We start from the raw sequence: 19,818 nt of genomic DNA, 5'->3' as shown, positions 1-19,818 counted from the left end.
TTTAAATGAATGAAATATATGGTATCTGAATTTATATCTCAGTAGAGCTGTTTTTAGAAGGTGGTATCCACAAGCAAGCATGTGTGTGTGCACGTGTGTTAGAGTACATTCGCACGCACATGTGTGTGTGGCAGGAGTGTCAGTTTCCTAGCTAATCTACTTTGGGTGGAAACTGTCAGTGAGGACTAGGCAAAAGTGGAGAAGAGAAATGTAACCTGCCTGTCCGTTGTTCACTGGTGCCCTCGAGGAAGAGAGAAAAAAGTATGGCAAATGCTAAAATAATATGATATTATAAGCGTCACATATTTTTTAAGGGGGAGTATTCTCTACCACAATTTCCACGCCTGGTTTCCCTTTCTCAATGCACTTTGTTTACAGAGTTAGCCTCATGAAGGCTGTGGCATGAATGATCACGCTGAAGCTCCTATTTTTCCCCTTGAAATATGCACTTGTGCTTAGGAATGCAGCAAATCTCTTTCAGTTATACCTTGGCGCCAGAGTCCCTTTTCCTGGAAGTACACCTCCAATGTCAAGAGGGTGTGGTGCAGTGGAGATGATGCTGTGTCTGGGTCAAAGACCTGCCTCCCTGCCTAGGAGACCTTGAGCAGTCATTGTCTGGATGTCTTTGACCATAAAATGCAGATGATGATGATGCCTCCCTTGCCTTCTCCCTGGAGTAGCGTGCGAAGCAAAATCCAAACAGGACAACATGTGAAAGAATTCAGTAAACTGTGAATCACTGCCTTAGAGGAAACTCTTCTGGATGCACGTAATAGAAACACAATCAAGTAAGCAAAAAGGAAGACACTGAGTTGAAAGTAGACTGGGATACCTCTCAGAAACTATGGCAGGAGGTGAGGCTGGATCCAGAACCGGGGTCTGGAGAGCGGGGAATGCAGGCAGCTCATTCCTGTGGCTTCTCGCTGCTTTTCCATCTGTTTTCATCTCTATCTCTCTCTCCAGAGTGGCTTCCATTGTTCTGGCTTGCAGGGCCAAGCAGGGATACCCCATGGCTCCTGTGACTACATAACCTTAATTTAAGCCATGAGCCCAGACGTCTATGCCAGGTCCTAATTCAGTTGAGTTCAGCTGGGTTGGGTGTGGACACGTGTTGTCCAGTGAGTCATGAATATGGACAGGGGTCACATAGAATAAATTTGACCATTCTTTGTCCATCCCTGTGGGTGTGAGCTAGGCAGGTACCAGGAGAAGAGACTTCTACAAACATTTGGCAACATCTAGTGGTGTGATTACAACAGTCAGTGAAAGAGGAAGATTCAATTTTGAGAACCTCTTTTCCTAGTGTCCCCATCTTTGCTGCCTTCCATGAGTTTGATCATGTGAACTCCATGGAGGTTGGCCACTGCTGGGCAATGAAGCCAAACAAAGTGAGCAAAAGTAGGCTGGAGGGCTCCATGGGTGAATGGGGCTAGGCTGGCTGTGGTGCCCCAGGAGCCCTGAAGCCACCTTGCAGCTCTTCTGAAATGGTGAACGGGCTGCTGTTCTTCTTCTACCAAGGTGTCCATGTTGCCTTTCTCAAAAAATGAATTGCAAATAAGAGTGGGTACAAGTCATAGAAACCCATTCCAAGCTAGCTTACACAAAAAGGAGACCATTCTGGGGCTGCTTTTCCAGATCCCTCTGTCCTTTCTTTCCTGCTGCCCTTTGAGCCATTCCACTGTTTCCAGCTCTCTGGAGACAGGCATGGTGAGGTCTGCATTGACCCCCCCACCATGAAATGAAGGGGAAGATGCTGAACTGCTGATTTTTCCCCCTTTTTTTTCTGTCATTGCCTGTGGTCTGCAATTACCCATTCCCCTCTTGGCCTTGAGAGCTGCGCCAGGGTGAGCAGGTGTTGAAAGCAACTTTGTTCTTTTTGAGTCAATTTCATTACATGGAGAGGATCCAACTCTCTCCGTGTAGCTGGCAGCTCCCAAGGCCAGACCACTGGGCAGGACTCCCAAGAGCAGTGCTAGCCTCTTTGGTGTCACAAAGGGTCGGGCCAGGCCTGCTCATCTCTTTCCTCAAGAGCAAGCTGCTTTTTGAGCAGATGTATGAACAATTGGATGCCTCTGATAGACTGCAGTTCTGTAAGGTTGTAATCCTACCAGCATTGCAGAAAAGTAAAAAGAAAAGCTCCAAACTGAGGCCTCTCCATTCTGCCATCTTTCAGACTTTCCTGCATTCTCACAGGTGGGCCAGCAACTAACCATGGACAAGTAGGCCTGTCCCCTGCACTATAGAAGATGCTGGTTATGGGATGTACAGGTGGAAGAGTGAAGGGAGCCACGCAGAAGACCCAGGGCTTTTCCTTGCCCAGAACTTAACTGGACAAACACACAGCAGATCCCTGCAGGATTTAACCGTTAAGGATTGGTCCTTAAGAAGCTACAAAGGTAAACAAGTACATGATTACATTCAGGCTGGTTGCTGAATAATAATAGCATCTGTTCCTGGCACCATTCTAATCAGTTTACATTTGTCAGTTCACACAGCAAATAAGTGACAGAGCCAGGATTTGAACCCAGACAGTCACTACACAAACTTCCTCCCACATTATCAGCCTCTCACAATGCAAACAAAACACTGACACAGAATGTGTCTTTGCTCTTGTGTACTTGTGGTAATTTGCATGATTGAAAGATACCATTAGGAAAAAGAAATGTTTTAAATATCTAACCCCTGGAAAAGCAAGGTTTAGAGACTAAACATTTCATGACCCATCCGAAGCTCAGCCGTCAAGTTTGCAATTCTGCGAACTTCCTGCAAGAGTAAAACTGGCTGCTCTTGCTGCTGTTAATGGAGGAGGACCGTGACCTTGATGTACAGGTGGTGGGAGGGTGGGGCATTATTTAAGCAATGTGATCTGATGGGGGGTGCTGGAAAATGAACAAAAGTGTGAATTATTCCACAGCTGCTCACCCTGACGTTTATTGTGACTTTAAAATCTGTGAACATATGGTAACGGCTGGAAGCACGAAATAGCAGTTGGAAACGTGTAGACTTAAGGAAAAACCAGCCACCCTTATACCTCCCCACTTAGCTTCTCTGTAGAATGCTGTTGTCTTGCTAGCCTTTTTTGCTCCCAAATCTGAAGAAAGCCCAGGAACAAATGTCCCCTTTTCTTCAGCCCATTCGCCCATGCATCCGTGAGAGCTTTTCCCCCTCCGGTAACAGAAGTTAGTGTTTTGGTTCTTGGCTATGGTATTTTTATGTATTGTGCCCTTCCACAGTTTTTGTTGAATCTTGCTAAATTCCACATCTTTGTTTTACAAGGCTGGATAGAGAGCTGGAAACATTGGGATGACATTTTGTTTGGGAGTCCATGGTGGTCCTTGGAAATTCAGGTCAACGGCTGCTTCTGTTGCCAGTTGAGGGAGCCCTACTGTGTGGCTAGGAGATACCACCACTCCCCGGCCTCCCAGTTATTCCCCTGGTCATCCAGCAAGCCTCACGTCTTCCCCTTCCTCTTGAAAGCCTTTGGGAGCATCCTAGTGGCAATGACTGCACCCTTCTCTGTGCCAGGGGCTGACTTCCACTTACCCTGTCTAACTTTCTAGTTTTCTTTTTTTTTTTGAGACAGAGTTTCGCTCTTATTGCCCAGGCTGGAGTGCAGTGGCGCAATCTCGGCTCACCACAACATCCACCTTCTGGTTTCAAGTGATTCTCCTGCCTCAGCCTCCGGAGCAGCTGGGATTACAGTCACCTGCCACCATGCCCAGCTAATTTTTGTATTTTTTTTTTTAGTAGAGACAGGGTTCCACCATGTTGGTCAGGCTGGTCTCGAACTCCTGACCTCGTTATCCACCCGCCTTGGCCTCCCAAAGTGCTGGGATTATAGGCATGAGCCACCGCGCCCGGCTCACTTTCTAGTTTTCATGTTTTATGTTGCTCTCTTCTAATTTGTAAGATTCTGAAGTTTCAGAAGCATGTTTACTTGATCCATCCCCTGCCTCACTACATTGACAAGTAGTAGCCGGGTGCTTCCTCTGTCAACATACACATTCATATTTGTATGCTTGCTACAAACCACCATGCCTTTGATCAAGGAATGAATCCACTGCTTTACAGAGATTTCCATTTCCTGATCCTCTCCTTTCCTAATCAAGTTGACTTGGGAACTAGGGGCACTCATAGAACCGAAGCCAGTTCACCCCTCTCAGAGTGAGAGAGACCTAGAGGTCAGTTTCGTGGGTAACCTGAGGCTCCCTCAGATACCTGCTCTTTCACATAACAAGCTCTCCCAGAAGGACCAGTTCATACAGCAACTTCTTTTCTAAACACATCTCTCTGGAGAGCCCCATGCAGAGAGTGCTAGCTTCCTACGTGATATCCACCCCCACCTTCTCTCTTAGAGATCCCCGGTGTTATCCTGGTTAGCACGTATCCAGTGAAAAGATGAGTTCTCTTGCAGAAGATAAAAGCAGAACTTGTTGGGTGGGACTTCTAGGAAAGCCTTGTTTGCCATCCCATCCTTCCTGATTCCTATTGTTTGAGATGTGGATGTGATGGCTGGAGCTGCAACAGACATATTGAGGCTGTGAAGAAAAGACTAAAAGAATCATGGACCAGATGCGGTGGCTCACGCCTGTAATCCCAACACTTTGGGAGGCCGAAGCAGGTGGATCATGAGGTCAAGAGATTGAGACCATCCTGGCCAACATGGCGAAACCCCGTCTCTACTAAAAATACAAAAATTAGCTGGGCGTGGTGGCATGCCCCTGTAGTCCCAGCTACTTGGGAGGCTGAGGCAGGAGAATCGCTTGAACTCGGGAGGCGGAGGTTGTAGTGAGCGGAGATCGTGCCACTGTACTCCAGCCTGGCGACAGAGTGAGACTCCATCTCAAAAAATAAAAATAAAAAATTACAAATACCTGTCCCTGATTTTCTCAAGCCACCAAACCAATGCCAGTAATTACCCATGTCTGCATTTCTCATGACATGACAAAAATAAACACCTTCATGCATTTACGCCACTACAGTCAGTTCTCTATTGCTAGCAACTGAAAGCAATTCCTAACTGATATACTGTGTTAGAGAGAGAGTAGTTCAGTGATTATTCACAGGCTTGAGTGATAGGGAGCTGAGCTCTTATGAAGCCAGTTCTTAGGAGTTCTTCCTTTGCTGACAGGCCCTAGAGTCAATCTTCTCTGAGTTAAGAGATTCTTTTTGGTGTTCCCAAATATAACTGCTTCAGTGAAAGTGAAACACGAAAGCCACCAGGCTCCCTCCCTAGAAGCAGTTTTAGGAAAGCAAGTCATCATCTCTCTTTGACGTGTGGTCACCTGCCAAAGTGTTGCTGATACCAAAGCCCACGAGCTACATGTCCAAGTTCTCCAACATCTGGCGGCTGAGCTGCTACTTGCTTTTTTAAGCACAAAACCAAGCATTCAAATGTTCCCAATTTAGCCTCATAAGCTTTATGTTGGGCTCCTCTACCTTGGCCCACAGCTGCCAGCAATTCAAAGCTCTCTCTTATACAGATATGTTCAGTTTTTTTCCCTGTGTGCATTCCCTTCATCCCCAACTGTGATGAAGTCACACTGGAGGAATTTTTCTAAAGGCAGCCACTCGTGTCTTACCAAGGTTAGGTGTCCAAAAGGTTTCTCTGGGGCTGAGGTGGAGGTGAGGGTGTCCTCAAAAGGTGGCCCTTTTTTTTTTTTTTTTTTGAGACAGAGTATCGCTCTGTCGCCCAGGCTGGAGTGCAGTGGCGCGATCTCAGCTCACTGCAAGCTCTGCCTCCCGGGTTCCCGCCATTCTCCTGCCTCAGCCTCCCGAGTAGCTGGGACTACAGGCGCCCGCCACCTCGCCCGGCTAGTTTTTTGTAGTTTTAGTAGAGACGGGGTTTCACCATGTTACCCAGGATGGTTTCGATCTCCTGACCTCGTGATCCGCCCGTCTCGGCCTCCCAAAGTGCTGGGATTACAGGCTTGAGCCACCGCGCCCGGTCAAGGTGGCCCTTTTGAAAAGCCAGTTCCTCTCTGTAGCCAGGCCCTCATTGCAAGCAGCTAGATCAACTTGTGCCATGGAGGGGGGTGGTATGGCGTTGGTGGGGAGATCTAACCCCGCCTTTTTTCTCCTTCACATCTGGGCACTTTGAGAAGCTGGCTAGTGGGAGCCTGAACTCTGGAGCCAATAAACTGCATTCTCAAAGGCTAAGCATCCCATTTTGTGAGCCCCTTCATCTCTTGCTGATCCTGTGCAGGACCTGAAGGCTCCTAGGCCGCCTGCTCCCTCCCTCTGTGTTTTCTCCTGTCATGCGCCAGTTTAGTGCTGCCTTCTGTAGGGAGCCGGTGCAGTCAGGGAATATTGGCGCTAAGGGGCTTCAAGCTTATCTCATCTCACTTTTTTTTTTTTTTTGAGACAGAGTCTGGAGAGCAGTGGCATGATCTTGACTCACTGCAATCTACACCTCCCAAGTTTAAGTGATTCTCCTGCCTCAGCCTCCTGAGTAGCTGGGACTATAGGTGCCCGCCATCACACCCAGCTAATTTTTGTATTTTTAGTAGAGACAGGGTTTCACCATGTTGGCCAGGCTGCTCTCAAACTCCTAACCTCAAGTAATCTGCCTGCCTCAGCCTTCCAAAGTGCTGGAATTACAGGTGTGAGCCACCATGCCCGGCCCTGTCTTACCTTCTAATTCAAAGTATGGGCAAACTGACATCGATGGCAGGTTGGAGACCTACCTCAGGTTATATCACTAGTTAGTGGCGCAGCTTTTAGTCCTGATCCTAAACAAGCATGCCTGTCAAAATGATAGATTAGTAATAGATGAAAGCTGATTTTTTTTTTTTTTTTTTAGATGGAGTCTCACTCTGTCGCCCAGGCTGGAGTACAGTGGCGCGATCTTGGCTCACTGCAAGTTCCACCTCCTGGGTTCATGCCATTCTCCTGCCTCAGCTTCCCAAGTATCTGGGACTACAGGTGCCCACCACCACACCCGGCTAATTTTTTGTATTTTTAGTAGAGATGAAGTTTCACTGTATTAGCCAGGATGGTCCTGATCTCCTGACCTCAGGTGATCCACCTGCCTCAGCCTCCCAAAGTGCTGGGATTACAGGCGTGAGCCACTGCGCCTGACCGATCTGATTCTTAAATAGCATTTACTATGTGCAGGACACCATTCTAATGTATATATAAAATAGTCCCATGTTATGCATGAAGAATGTAAGGCAAAGAAAGGTTGAATAACTTGCCCAAAGTCTCAGATAGTAAGTAGCAGAGTTGGGATTTGATCCCAGGCAGTCCGGCTCTGTTCTTGACCACTCCACTATACCGATACACTAATACCCATTCTTTGACTTGTTTACATCAGGTCCAGATGAGAGCTCTCTAATAAAACTCCTCAGTCAGAGGAATACTGGCTTAACATCTTACCCCTGGAGGAGCATTTCCCAAAATATGATAGCAACAGGTGTTGAACAAACTAACCAAAACAAAAATAAATGCTATAGCCAAATAAATTTGCAGTTACATTAAACCAAGTTAAACAGATTTTATATTACAGAACTTCTCAGAGCCTTTAATATGCTAATAGACATACATTCTCTGAGAGAGTCTAAAATATTTCCCAAACTTTTGGGACCATAGAAGCTTTTTTGATGCATTGATGTCATGATATATCCTGTGCCCTATGGAAAACTCAATTGAGTAAAAAAGGCAAATTGTATATTATTACAAAAAGAGTTTTGACCTCAAGAATGTCCTAAAATGGGTTAATCCCAACACTTTGGGAAGCTGAGGCAGAAGGATCCCTTAAGCCCGGGAGTTCAAGACCAGCCTGGTCAACTTAGGAAGACCCCCCCCCTGCCCCGCCATCTCTATATTTTTTAAAAGGCTTTTTTAAAAAATGAAAAAAAAAACAAACCATGAGTTCAAAACCCCCAGTGTTCCCTGGTCCACAGTTTGACAATGGCTATTCTAGAAAATACTATTTAAAATATAAGACTTGAAGCTCATCTTCAAGGGAGGCTAAATAGCATATCATACTGCCCCATGCGTAGGACAAAGGAGAAAAGCGAATGAAAGAATGTGGATATGTGTTTTAAAAACAGTCCCCTTTCATTTCACATTCTATGTCCATATACATAAAAAAAAATTAAAAAAAATCAGTTCCCTATCCTACTAGTTCTCTTTTCTTTTTTCTTTTTTATTCTCTTTCCTCCTTTTTTTTTTTTTTCATTTAAAAATCTCTTGTTGCTCCATAAGGATTTAAGGTAGCTTAATCTTCCAGTGAGTCGATGTTCCTGTTGATGGAGACATATTTAAGTAAAGGGTCATTATTTTAGGGGGACTCCTAACCCTTCACTCTATCCTAAAAATTCCCTACTATCATCCTATAGGTCAACCTAAAATTTCTGCCATTGGCGTTTTGTTTATTGGGGTAAGGCCATGTCTTTGTAGAAAGAGGCCATGGGTTAAGATACAGTTTCATTTTGCAGCTAGGTGTGAACACAGGTGGCTACTGCCACATGGGAATGTGTCTCTCAGATTAGGGCACTCATCCAGGAAGAGACCCCTAAGGACAGCGACCCAGGATGGGAAAGTACTGCGATGGGTACTTGCATGCAGCCCTAGAAAGTCAGGTGCCCTGCTAAGAAGTCACTCTTTCCTTTTTAGGGAGATGTCCAAAGATACGTTTTATTTCTTTAACAGGTTTGCTTTTTTTTTTTTGAGACAGAATCTTGCTCTGTCACCCAGGCTGAAGTGCGCTGGCACGATCTCCGATCACTGCAATCTCTGCCTCCCGGGTTCAAGCTCTTCTCCTGCTTCAGCCTCTCAAGTAGCTGGGACTACAGGCATGTGCCACCACGCCCGGCTAATTTTTTTGTATTAAAGTAGAAATGGGGTTTCACCATGTTGGGCAGTTTGGTCTTAAACTCCTGACCTCAAGCAATCCACCAGCCTCTGCCTCCCAAAGTGCTGGGATTAAGGCATGAGGCACTGCACCTGGCCTCTTTAACAGTTTTATCTAGGGCCTGCCCTTATCCGAGGTCATTTTGTGTTTATATTAGACTGCAGGTCTTTGAACCTGATTTCAAACCTCACGTCAAGGCTAATGCAGCATCTGCAGTACTGCACCCGAATGTGACAACCCAGACCAGGTGGGGAAAATGAAATCTAGTTCAGGCTGGGTGGCCCAAGGTCCCCCTTGTTACACTGGCCAGCAGCAAGGTAACACTGGCCTTGGCTCACAAGGCACGTAAACCACACAAGATGCTGCAGTCAACACCATCGAGGCGAGAGAGAGAAATATAGACTGGAGGAGATGCGAAGGGTCCTCTCCCCTGAGAACCCCACCGTCTCCCGTGCTTCTTTGTTCTGTCTTCACAGGGTTGGGGGTCCAGCTATCTGTAATTGGGAAGTGAAGAGGATGTGACCGCCAGGTGATGCTAACCCTGAATCCTTGATGCCCGTGTTATGCACCCTATGCTGAATTTCGGTTCCAGCTGTGTGCTAGGTGAGTCTTTGGGTGTTTGGCTGAATGATCTTTTAAGGCTGGTGTGCCCCTTGTCAAGGCTAACCCATCCAGCTAAGTGTTTTCTAAACAACAACAGTCTGGGCACAGTGGCTCACACCTGCAATCCCAGCATTTTGGGAAGCCAAGGCAGGTGGATCACCTGAGGTCAGGAGTTTGAAACCAGCCTGGACAACATGGTGACACCCCATCTCTACTAAAAATACAAAAATTAGCCAGATATGGTGGCGGGCGCCTGTAGTCCCAGCTACTCAGGAGGCTGAGGCAGAATTGCTTAAACTCAGGAGGCGGAGGTTGCAGTGTGCCAAGATCGTGCCACTGCACTTCAGCCTGGGCGACAGAACAAGACGCTGTCTCAAAAACAAAAACAAAAAACAAAACAAGCTTATTAGGAGTTTTTGTACATATGTTAATAATGCATACTAATTATAGAAAATTTAGAAAATACAGATAAGAAAATGGAAAAGTCACCATAATCCTATCACCCAGAGATAACCACAGCTGACTTTGGATGTAAGTCCCTCCTGTCCGTCCTTCCAGCCTCTAAATCTCACTACATATGCTGCTGATGGGATTCACGTGTGGTCCAAGCATTGTGCTGCCCCACCCCTCAGATGCTGATCTGCAGCCACGACTGACTTAGGGGAAGGGGCTGGTTTTTCTGTTGGGCTTCTTGGGCCTGGAGGATAAAGGGAGGGGCTAACAGGGAGCCCGATGCTCTCTCTGTCTCAAGGCCGGGTCTGACCTGGCAGAGAGGAACTGGCTCCACAGCTCTGGACAGAATCCACTGCCGCTTCCACGCAGGGAGGACCGGGGGAACTGCAGCCCCACTCTGGTAAGTCAAGAGAGGGAAGCTGTTTATCTTCAATAGTGTGTTGGGGCTGGTATTTTCTCTCCTGGCACCCCCGTCCTGGGGCAGGGTCCTCGGCAGGAGTGGACAGAGACAATGCCCTCTTGGCCACACTTCCACATCCTTAGCTCCTCACACCCCCTCCAGCACTGGCCACTGAGGCTGCTCTGCTATTCCTTTTAGATTTCCCAATTCCAAGTCTATATTTAGTCTTTTCTGCACTAGAACACGCACGGCAGTTAAATATGAAATCTAAGATGTCATCAACCAGCAGCCTAGGATTCCACATAAAATGCATGCAGAAACTTACCGAGGGCTGGCTGGCTGCGATGAGTCACCTCAGGGCCCCCAGCCGCTCGCCACCACTCTTAATTCTTCACATTAAGCAGGGAGAGCAGCTGGGGAAGCTGGGCTCTTCCGAGGCAAACACCGGCCAACTAGGGATGCTCCTCTGCTGTTTCCACTTCTCCCCAGGCAGCCCCTGCTGGCTTTCTGTTTATTTTGCAATTAGCACTTGAAGGAGACTCTGGAGACATTTTTGCTTGGGGGCTGAGAGCTGATATTTCAGAATTTCTTCCCCTCCTTAGAGCACTAGGTTCTGGAAGGAGGGTTTGAAAACAACAGCTCTCAGCGTTCTTTCTAATAATACTCTTGATTATGATCCTTGGCAATTTCATTATCCACAGACATGATCCTTCCGACACTCAGCCTCCTGGTTCCTCTCCTTGCTCTTCTCCACCAATCTTGTCCTTTATGGCATCACAGCCACTCATCCCCATGGCCGTTCTCTTGACTCTGTCATTACTCCCAGTTGCACTGTCTGTATCGTCTTGACTTCAAACGTCCCACTCTCCTAACACAGTTCTCGTCCCACTCAGTCTTCCCTCTCCAGTGATTCTTCAGCTTTACTGCGACCCACAATGGACTGATCTGCCATCTTTTCACCATTCCTTGCTCCTACTTGCAAGTCTTCCCTGCCCTCTGTACCCACTTAGATGCTGTGATCTGGGGTCTGCATCCCTCCCATCAATACACAGTCAACTCCCTTGACCCCCTCTCCTTTGTTGTACCTGCCTGGCAAGACCACAGTCCTGGCTAAATCCTACTGTCTGCCCCCTGTGTGCACTGCCCGGCTGTGTGCAGCTGCCTGGTCTCACTCTAAGTTCAGCCTCACTAGCTGCAGGTGGGTCCTGGCGTCTGGCTGGCACTCCTATTTCATTTCCCTGCACTACTTATTCTCACACTCTCCAAGACAGTGATTTCTTCCCCCACTCAAACTTGCAACATTTCCTCCCCTATCCTCACCCTTACCTGGTGACCTTTCTTCCAAATTCACTGAGCTAATAAAATAATTGGCTGCCAAGTTCCCATCTTCCTACCCTTGCCTGCACTCCCACCTCCATCTGTGCCTACCTGCTCTGCCTTCCCGCCTTAGACAAGGAATGAATTTCCCAAGCGCCTGTCAGCAATTCTCAAAATGTGGGCCTGAATCTTGACTGCATCAGTATCACCTGGGGGATGGTCAGAAAATGCAACTTGTCCACCCCCAGTCCAGACCTGCTGAATCAGAATGTCTGGGGCAGGGCCAGGCTCAGTGGCTCATGCCTGTAATCCCAGCACTTTGGGAGGCCAAGGCAGGTGGATCATTTGAGGCCAGGAGTTCGAGATTAACATGTGAAACCCCATCTCTACTACAAATGCAGAGATTAACCAGGCGTGGTGGTATGCACCTGTAATCCCATCTGCTTGGGAGGCTGAGGCATGAGAATCACTTGAATCTGGGAGGCAGAAGTTGCAGTGAGCCAAGATTGTGCCACTGCATTCCAGCTTGGGCAACAGAGCAAGACTCTGTAAAAAAAAAAAAAAAGTCTGAGTTGGGGCCCCAGAATCTGTTTCAATGGGCTCTCCAAGGCATTCTTATGCATGGCACTGAGCTAGGTCCCTTTCTCTGTCACCTACTCAAGGACATCCCTCCAGCAGTTGTCTCTTCTCTACAGCATCATTTCCAATATCATACAAACAAACCGGAAACAAAACACCTCTCTAGACCCCAAGCCTACTTTAGCTACCACCCCATTTCTCTACTTCCCTGTTTTCTCTTGAACTACCTTCAATCAGTCTTTGGTTTTCACCCTCCTCCAAAAGTGCTCTTGCCAAGGTCATTGTGAGAGAAACTGACTAGATGGTCACCAAACCACTTCCTCTTCCAGGGCACACAACAAAATGATGTTTCCCATAATTTTGCCTTTAAATGAGGCCGTGTGACTAGTTCTTGCCATGGGAACTCTAGTAGGGTCAACATGCCAGCTTCAGGCTGAAGCACCAGAGCTCAGTGTGCTTCTATATGGACCACTCCTTCCCTTTCCAAGGGAACCATGGCCGGTGTGCCCTGAAGATGGAAAGAGCCTGGCACCCAAATCACAAATAAGGCCACCTGCCAAATACTTGATTGGACTGTGAGATGAGTGAGATATAAGCTTTTTATTGTACTAAGTTATTGATTCTGGGGCTATTCATTGGAGAAATAAGACTGCCCCCATAAAGTCACCAGGGACCTCCAAATTTCTAAATCCAATAGTCAATTCTTAGTTATTATCACTTGTGACCAAAGAGCAGCATTTGGCAAAGTCAATCAATGTTTACTTTTTGAGAAATTTTCTTTATATATTCTCTAGGCTGTTTTTTTAAGAAAAAAATTCTTTAACTCACTTTAGTATGCTTTGCTAAGTCTTCTTTGTGTAAGATTGCCCCAGGACTTAGTCCTTGGATCTCTTCTCTCTCAGTACTCACTCCTTTGTTAATATCAACCTCATTCTTGGCTTTGAATACCTTCTCTACACTGATTATTTCCAAGCTTACATCTCTAGCCTGAACCCAAGACTTGCTTGATCCACAACCTACTAGACATCTCCACTTAGTTTCTAATAGCTACCCAAACCATACCCAAAACCATGATCCTGATGCCTTTCACCCTACCTCACCCATAACCTTCCTCTTGCCACTAAATGTTAACTCTGTCCTTCCAGTTGCTTCAGCAAAAGAAACCGTGGACTAATCCTTGAGTCTCGCTCATTTCCCAATATCCTATTATTATTAAATTCTGCAGGTCTTACCCTAACAAAATCCAGACTCTCAGCTCATTCCTATGCTGCTGTCGTGGTCTGAGCCACTGCCACCATCTCCTGCTTGAGTTGTCCTGCTCTTCTCCTCACAGTCTTGCTGCTCACATTCTTTTCTGCCTTCTTTATAGTCTTAATCAAGCACCCAGCATGAGCTTCATACACAAAAATCAGATTGTCTCACTTTTCTGTTTCAACCCTCCCCCTCTGCCAGTATTTTCCCAGATCACTTGGAATTAAAATGCTGAAGATGGCTCGCAGGCTCCCTGTTGCCCCTCTGCCTTCATCTCTCTGGACTCTCCTTGGCTCAGTCCATTCCTGTAACACCCTCTTCTTCACTGTTTGAATCCTGCTCTTGCCTGGAATATGCTGGCCCAGATAGTCATCTCTTGCTCCCTCACTGCCTTCAAACCTCTGGTCAAATTTACCTTAACAGAGGGGCCTTCCCTGATGTCAGCTCATGCCCTACACTCCCTGTGCCTCTCAGCACTTATCACTACCTAGACAGTTACTTGATTGTTTGTCTACTCCCATCAGAATGTAAGGCGAGCAGGAACTTTGTCTTGTTTATTCTGTGTCTCCAGAACATAGAACAGTGTTGGGTACACAGTAGGTGCTCAATAAACATTTGTAGAATGAATGAAAGAACAGACAGCTGAAAGGGCCAGCTACAGCCTCCTTGGCTTAGCGAAGAAGCAAGTTTTTCCAGTTGTATTTTGCACTTGTGCTTCCATTCTGGTGGATCCAGAGTCTTTTCTTCCTCTCCTTGTGAATTTTGTCTCAAGGATCTTGTCTGCCTCTTGTGTGACCTCTTTCGGACTGTCCTGGGTGATTCGCCCATCTTTTCAAAACTTGGCCTTGCAGTTACCTGGTGACATTGTACCTGACTCTCTATCACAGGTTCTTGTTCATGAGGCTCCAGGAATTCATTTTACACCACGGGGAGGGCTGATCCTCCACCTGCTGAGGTCTGACCAGAGTCACCAAGGGCAGCATCGGGTTCTCCTTTTGCGAAAGTGCAGAAAAGCAATCATGAAACCATCAGAGGAGAGGATGGAGGTGTGGAGACCCGTCCAGTCATAGGATTCTGGAAGAGGGATGAGCGGGCTGGGCAGGCTGCTGAGGAGGTGCTGCTTCCTGGTGCCGCCTCCTCTCCAGCACTGTCTCTGGGAAAGGTTGTTGGAACCAGAAAACACACAGCCTTGGTTGATGAAAAGCCTGTTTATTCCTAGTACACTGGACACTTTGTTCAGGAATAGTTCATCCATTTGAAAATATTGCCCTTGTAATGGTGCCAAGGTCATTGCCTGCTGGGGTTATCAGCACTGTGTGTGCCAGCTCTGACTGGGTGTTTTAATAGGTGGATCGTTTCCCTGCCAGAGGGACTACAGAACATTGAATGGTTAATTTGTATTCAGTGCTATCCCTGCATGCAGTCTTCATATTAAGTTTTTGTTGGGACTTTAAGAAAAAAAGAGAAATGAATAAATAGGTTAGGATGCAATGAACTGCTTTAAAAGGAATTTTAAGTGGTACTGACTCACTTTAGAGTTCTCCATACCCATCTGATAATAACAATGTACCTAACTTTGCAAAGTTTGCCAAACAACAACAACAAACCCTTGTATTCATTGTTTCCTTTGATGCTCAAATCAATCCTGTAAGGTAGGGTGGTGTGTAAGGTAGGGTGGTGTGTAAGGTAGGGTGGTGTGGTCCTACCTTACAGGATTGATTTGAGCATCAAAGGAGACAATGTATACAAGGTGAGAAACTGAGGCTCAGGGAAATTAAATGGCTTTTGCCAAACAAGGTCAAAGAATTAACACAGTGGAACCAGCATTGTCACCCAAGTCTCTTAGTGCCCAGATTTGACCGTGTCCATCCCATCATGGTGAGCCGGGCAGGTGTAGAGGGGAAGGATCTAGCTGGGTTTGGACAGAGATGCTTGATGTGTCGAAGTGAATGTGAATGAAGAATAATTTTGTTACTGGCTATAGCCCTCTATCAGTCAACACATGGTAATAAATACAGTTGCAAAATGTATGTGTGCAACTTGAAAATGGTGTGAAGCCCCTACCTGCTGAGTGGATGATGAGTATCCACTCAAGTGTGGCCAGGCCTGGGGGAGGCAAACATTCCATGCAGCAGCCTATGGCACTGTTGGAAAATCTCCACTCTGGTTTTTAAGAGATCAGAGTTCTAGTGCCAGCTCCACAGTACCTAGGTCCATCGTGTGACTTTGAGCAAACAAGGTCTATAATCTGTAAAAACAGATTTGATCACATCTGCTCACCCCCCCCCCCCCCCCCAGTATAGACAGACAAGTTTTATTGCAATGTACCAGTGGCTGGAATAAAGAAAGAAAAAGCTCACCCATCAAATTAGTGAATGCCATGAAGCTAGAGTGTAGCTAATGACAAATGACAGATAAGTTTTCTTGAAGACCTTGAGACTTGTAGGAACATTTAGATAAAACGTCTAAGGTAAATGCACAGAATTGTATTTAGGTTTAACAAAAATTGCACCAGTGACAGCATTTGTTCTTGATGCACACTAGTTTATTTGTTGAAAAGATTTGGGCCGGGTGCAGTGGCTCAAGCCTGTAATCCCAGCACTTTGGGAGGCGGAGACGGGCGGATCACGAGGTCAGGAGATCGAGACCATCCTGGCTAACACGGTGAAACCCCGTCTCTACTAAAAAATACAAAAAACTAGCCGGGCGAGGTGGCGGGCGCCTGTAGTCCCAGCTACTTGGGAGGCTGAGGCAGGAGAATGGCGTGAACCCGGGAGGTGGAGCTTGCAGTGAGCTGAGATCCGGCCACTGCACTCCAGCCCAGGAGACAGAGCGAGACTCCGTCTCAAAAAAAAAAAAAAAAAAAAGATTTGGGAAAGGGAATACACAGGTTTGGACTCGAGAAGATTTAGGAGTTTTAATTGATTCAAGTCTCAATATGAATGGGGATTGACAAAGAAGTTAGCACAACCACGGACTCTCCCAACACAAGTGTGAATCTAGGACAAGGAACCATGTTGGGCTTGCAAGCGTGGCCAGGTAAGCATTGGGTTCTGTAAGCATACGCTTAATAAGGTTATTGACAAACTGGAACTGGCGTAAATGATTGGGAAATCATGGTCTATATCAGTGGTTTTAAGGCCTGTAAGGAGAACACTTAATGGGCTGACATGATGGTGGTTTGCACAGAAATAAATGGTGAGGAGGATGAGGAAGTGCATAATCCATATGGGTATCTGCAGGGCCAAAGCTAATCCAGCAGATGAAAGTAAAGGGAGGCAGAGTTTACCTGTAAAAATGGAAGCAGGAGGCCTTGCCAGGTGGTGAGCTGTTTCTTGTCAGATGTGCAGGCAGTGGCAGCCTGACCTCCTTGTGGGGACTGGCACGGAGGTTCCAGCACCATGTGAGATTGGAGCTAAGGAAGGGCTCTTGATTGACAGCAGCAATCTAGGAAATGGGAGAATGAGGGAGATGAAAACTGGAAACGCTTTGTAAATATGAGGTTATACTGTTAGGCGCTGAGGAGGAAGGCCCTCAGTATTGCCCCAACTCAGACTTTCCACCATTCCTAGATAGGGCGAGAAGTGTCTGTCTATACTCACTCCTCACTATCTACAGCCAGTGTCTAAGCTCTGGCCATCCCTCTGCATATGCCTGCACACAGTCACACAGTTTGCTAAGAAGTGTTCTTTCGTTTGTTTTAGACAAGGTCTCGCTCTGTTGCCCAGGCTGGAGTGTTCCTAAGCAGCTGGGACTACAGGCACGTGCCACCATGCCCAGCTAATTTTTACATTTTTTTGTAGAGGTGGAGTTTCGCCATGTTGTCCAGGCTGGTCTGGGATTCCTGGGCTCAAGCAATCCTCCCACCTTAGCCTCCCAAAGTGTTGGGATTACAGGTGTGATCCACCGTGCCCGGCCTGCTGAGATTTTTGAATGTGTTCTGTTTCCACTATACAATTGAGAACACTGAAGTACCAGAGAATTCCAGGGTGGGGAAGAAATCCAGAGTCTGCTCCTGAAAGAAGTCACCCTTGGGTGTGAGTCTGTTCCAGGTAAATCAAGTGAGCTGGAAGATCAATGAGCTTGGATTTATTTGGTATCTTTTTTTTTTTTCCTTCTTTAAAGGGAGCTGTAGAATTTAGGGTTGAGGTTTTTCTTTCTTCTTTTTCTTTTTAGAGTCTTTTTGAGCTACCTAATACATCAGCTGAACTAATCTGCAGAAAATAAATTTATCCTTAAAATAGAGCTATTTAGATGCCTGAGTAACAAACCCTATCTCAGTAGAAGCTGTTGGCAAAATGAAGCTCACCTCTTAGGCTGACAGCACTGTGGAAATGATGCTCACAGTTTCAGGGGTGAAACCAGATTGGCTTCCAGCCAAGGGTACCTTACTAATGGGCGTATTTGCATTTGGGGAGGAAAAGACCTGTGGCAACACAGCCACGTGGTTGTTCCTCATAACCCACAGTTGGGTTTCATCTGGACTGCCTCCTCACCCCTAGCATCTGCTGATGTATCTGTGTCTAAAGCCATAGTTTACTCTTTTTTGTCCTCATCCTTCAACAAGCCCTACGTCTTATGTGCCTACTGTCCAGACTTCTCTTAAATCTATCTGTTCCTTTCCACCCCAACTATCAACTCAACTGAATAGCCACTAAATGAGGCATTGTGCTAGGCTCTGAATTGCAAAGATCATTAGGGCATTTGGTCTTATTACTTCAATCCTGGGTTATGCACCTGTGCCAGGAGGTGCAGCTGATTTTCCTGATTACACTTCCAGACCTGCCACTGCTTCTCATACACACAACTTGAGCTCAGACGCTGTCCTGTCCTTCCTGTGAGGTATAGTCAAAACCTGCATTTTCAGAGGCCTCTGTAGCATGCACCCATTGTGATTGTGCAGTCTTAGCTCCTTTTGGCCCTGTGGAAGGAGAGTGGATTCTAGAAAGATCCCTGCCCAGCCACTTCCTGCCCACTGTGAGCTTCAGCAGAATCTCAGGCTCCAAGTGTTGTATGGGTGATGGTGAAGGGGTAGCAAGGAAACTTGAGTGGGTTTGTCAGAACTAGGAGCAATAAGAAAACTTGAAAGAGCCTCCTGTCTTAAGAAGGCACTTGACTGCCTCTGATCAATTCAGGGAGGCTTCAACAGCTCTTAAGAGGATTAGGCCAAAGGACTTCAGTGAAACTTTTGTGCTTTTGTTTCCTAGAGTGGAAACCCTTGACATGTATTACACACAAACAACACTTGGGGTGGAACAAGAGCGTCGCAATGATCTGTCTGGAACCCATGATACAATTCAGCATCTCTTTAGAGCTTCAGTCTATCAAACATTTCCAGACTATTTCACTTAACCTTCACAATTATTGAAATGCTTGGGGGGGAAAAAAACTCCACATTTAAGATTTCCAAAGCAGAAGCATCACCAGCAGCCTTAACAGCCATTCAAAAAGATATCTTCTCTGGGCTTGTTACCTCTTATCCTCCCTCTGTTATATTATAGAACTCTTCTTAGAGAGATTGCCTGGAAAGAGGTAAAGTATGCATAGACATGGTCAGCCCCATTTGCAGCTGAGCAAATGAGACTCAGAGTGGCAAAGTGACTTTTTCAGAATCACAGCAGTAAATGGTAGCATTAGGAAGCTAAGCCTGATAATCCTGTTCTTGTCCTGTTGAGGACATAGTGAGAGCAAAGGGAAGTGGCGACAATGAAGGAATAAAACCAAGCTCATCCCCCTGTTCCTCATGCCCAACCCTTGCCGAGACTTTAGGTAACAGAAGGAAGAGAACACATGGATGGGGACATGCTGGGCCTGGAAGAGCTGCGTATGTCCTGCAGACCACGCATGTGGAGCCCATGGCCATGTGAAGGGGGTGGGGTTCCAGTCCTAGAAGCAGGATCATGGAAGTGGCCTTGGAGGACCTGACGAGGAAGCCTATGATCTTCCAGGTACCTTTAGGTGATGTGGATTTAGACACTGGGTGTGGCTGTGAAGCAGACTTTTGCTTTTTTGGTTGTCCGGTATCCATTTAATCACTCCCCAGCTTCCTGCTTGGGAACTTCCACTAATGCTGTCAATCCATGGACTTCTAGAGGAGCTGAATCTACCTCTGGCTCAGGAACAGGAACCTGACCTGGGCCTAAGCTGATGAATCCATCAAATTTACCTTGGCAAAGTGATTGCCTCAGGAATGGGCAGTGACCCAACTAGAGCCAATAGGACTTTTCCCAGGTATCCTGAAACAGACACTCTTTTTATCCTGGATGTGGATCTGAGATAGTATAGTTCTGGGAGTGAACCACCTTATGGTCATGAGCTGATTTGAGATTGGCTTCAACAAACAGAAAGTAGAACAGAG

The 19,818-nt window shown here is 46.5% G+C and overlaps 1 long non-coding RNA gene across 1 annotated transcript; it reads left to right on the top strand.

Annotated features, from left to right (window-relative positions):
- The first annotated feature begins 1,295 nt into the window (after window positions 1-1,295).
- On the top strand, window positions 1,296-19,391 carry LOC111538491. Its single transcript, XR_002730372.2, has 4 exons — window positions 1,296-1,487; window positions 9,334-9,460; window positions 10,212-10,313; window positions 18,668-19,391. It is a non-coding gene; the product is annotated as an uncharacterized LOC111538491 (long non-coding RNA).
- The last annotated feature ends 427 nt before the right edge of the window (window positions 19,392-19,818 follow it).

Source organism: Piliocolobus tephrosceles, chromosome 5, assembly GCF_002776525.5.
Source record: "Piliocolobus tephrosceles isolate RC106 chromosome 5, ASM277652v3, whole genome shotgun sequence".
NCBI classification, from domain to species: Eukaryota; Metazoa; Chordata; class Mammalia; order Primates; family Cercopithecidae; genus Piliocolobus; species Piliocolobus tephrosceles.
This window is presented reverse-complemented; position numbering and strand designations above follow the sequence as displayed.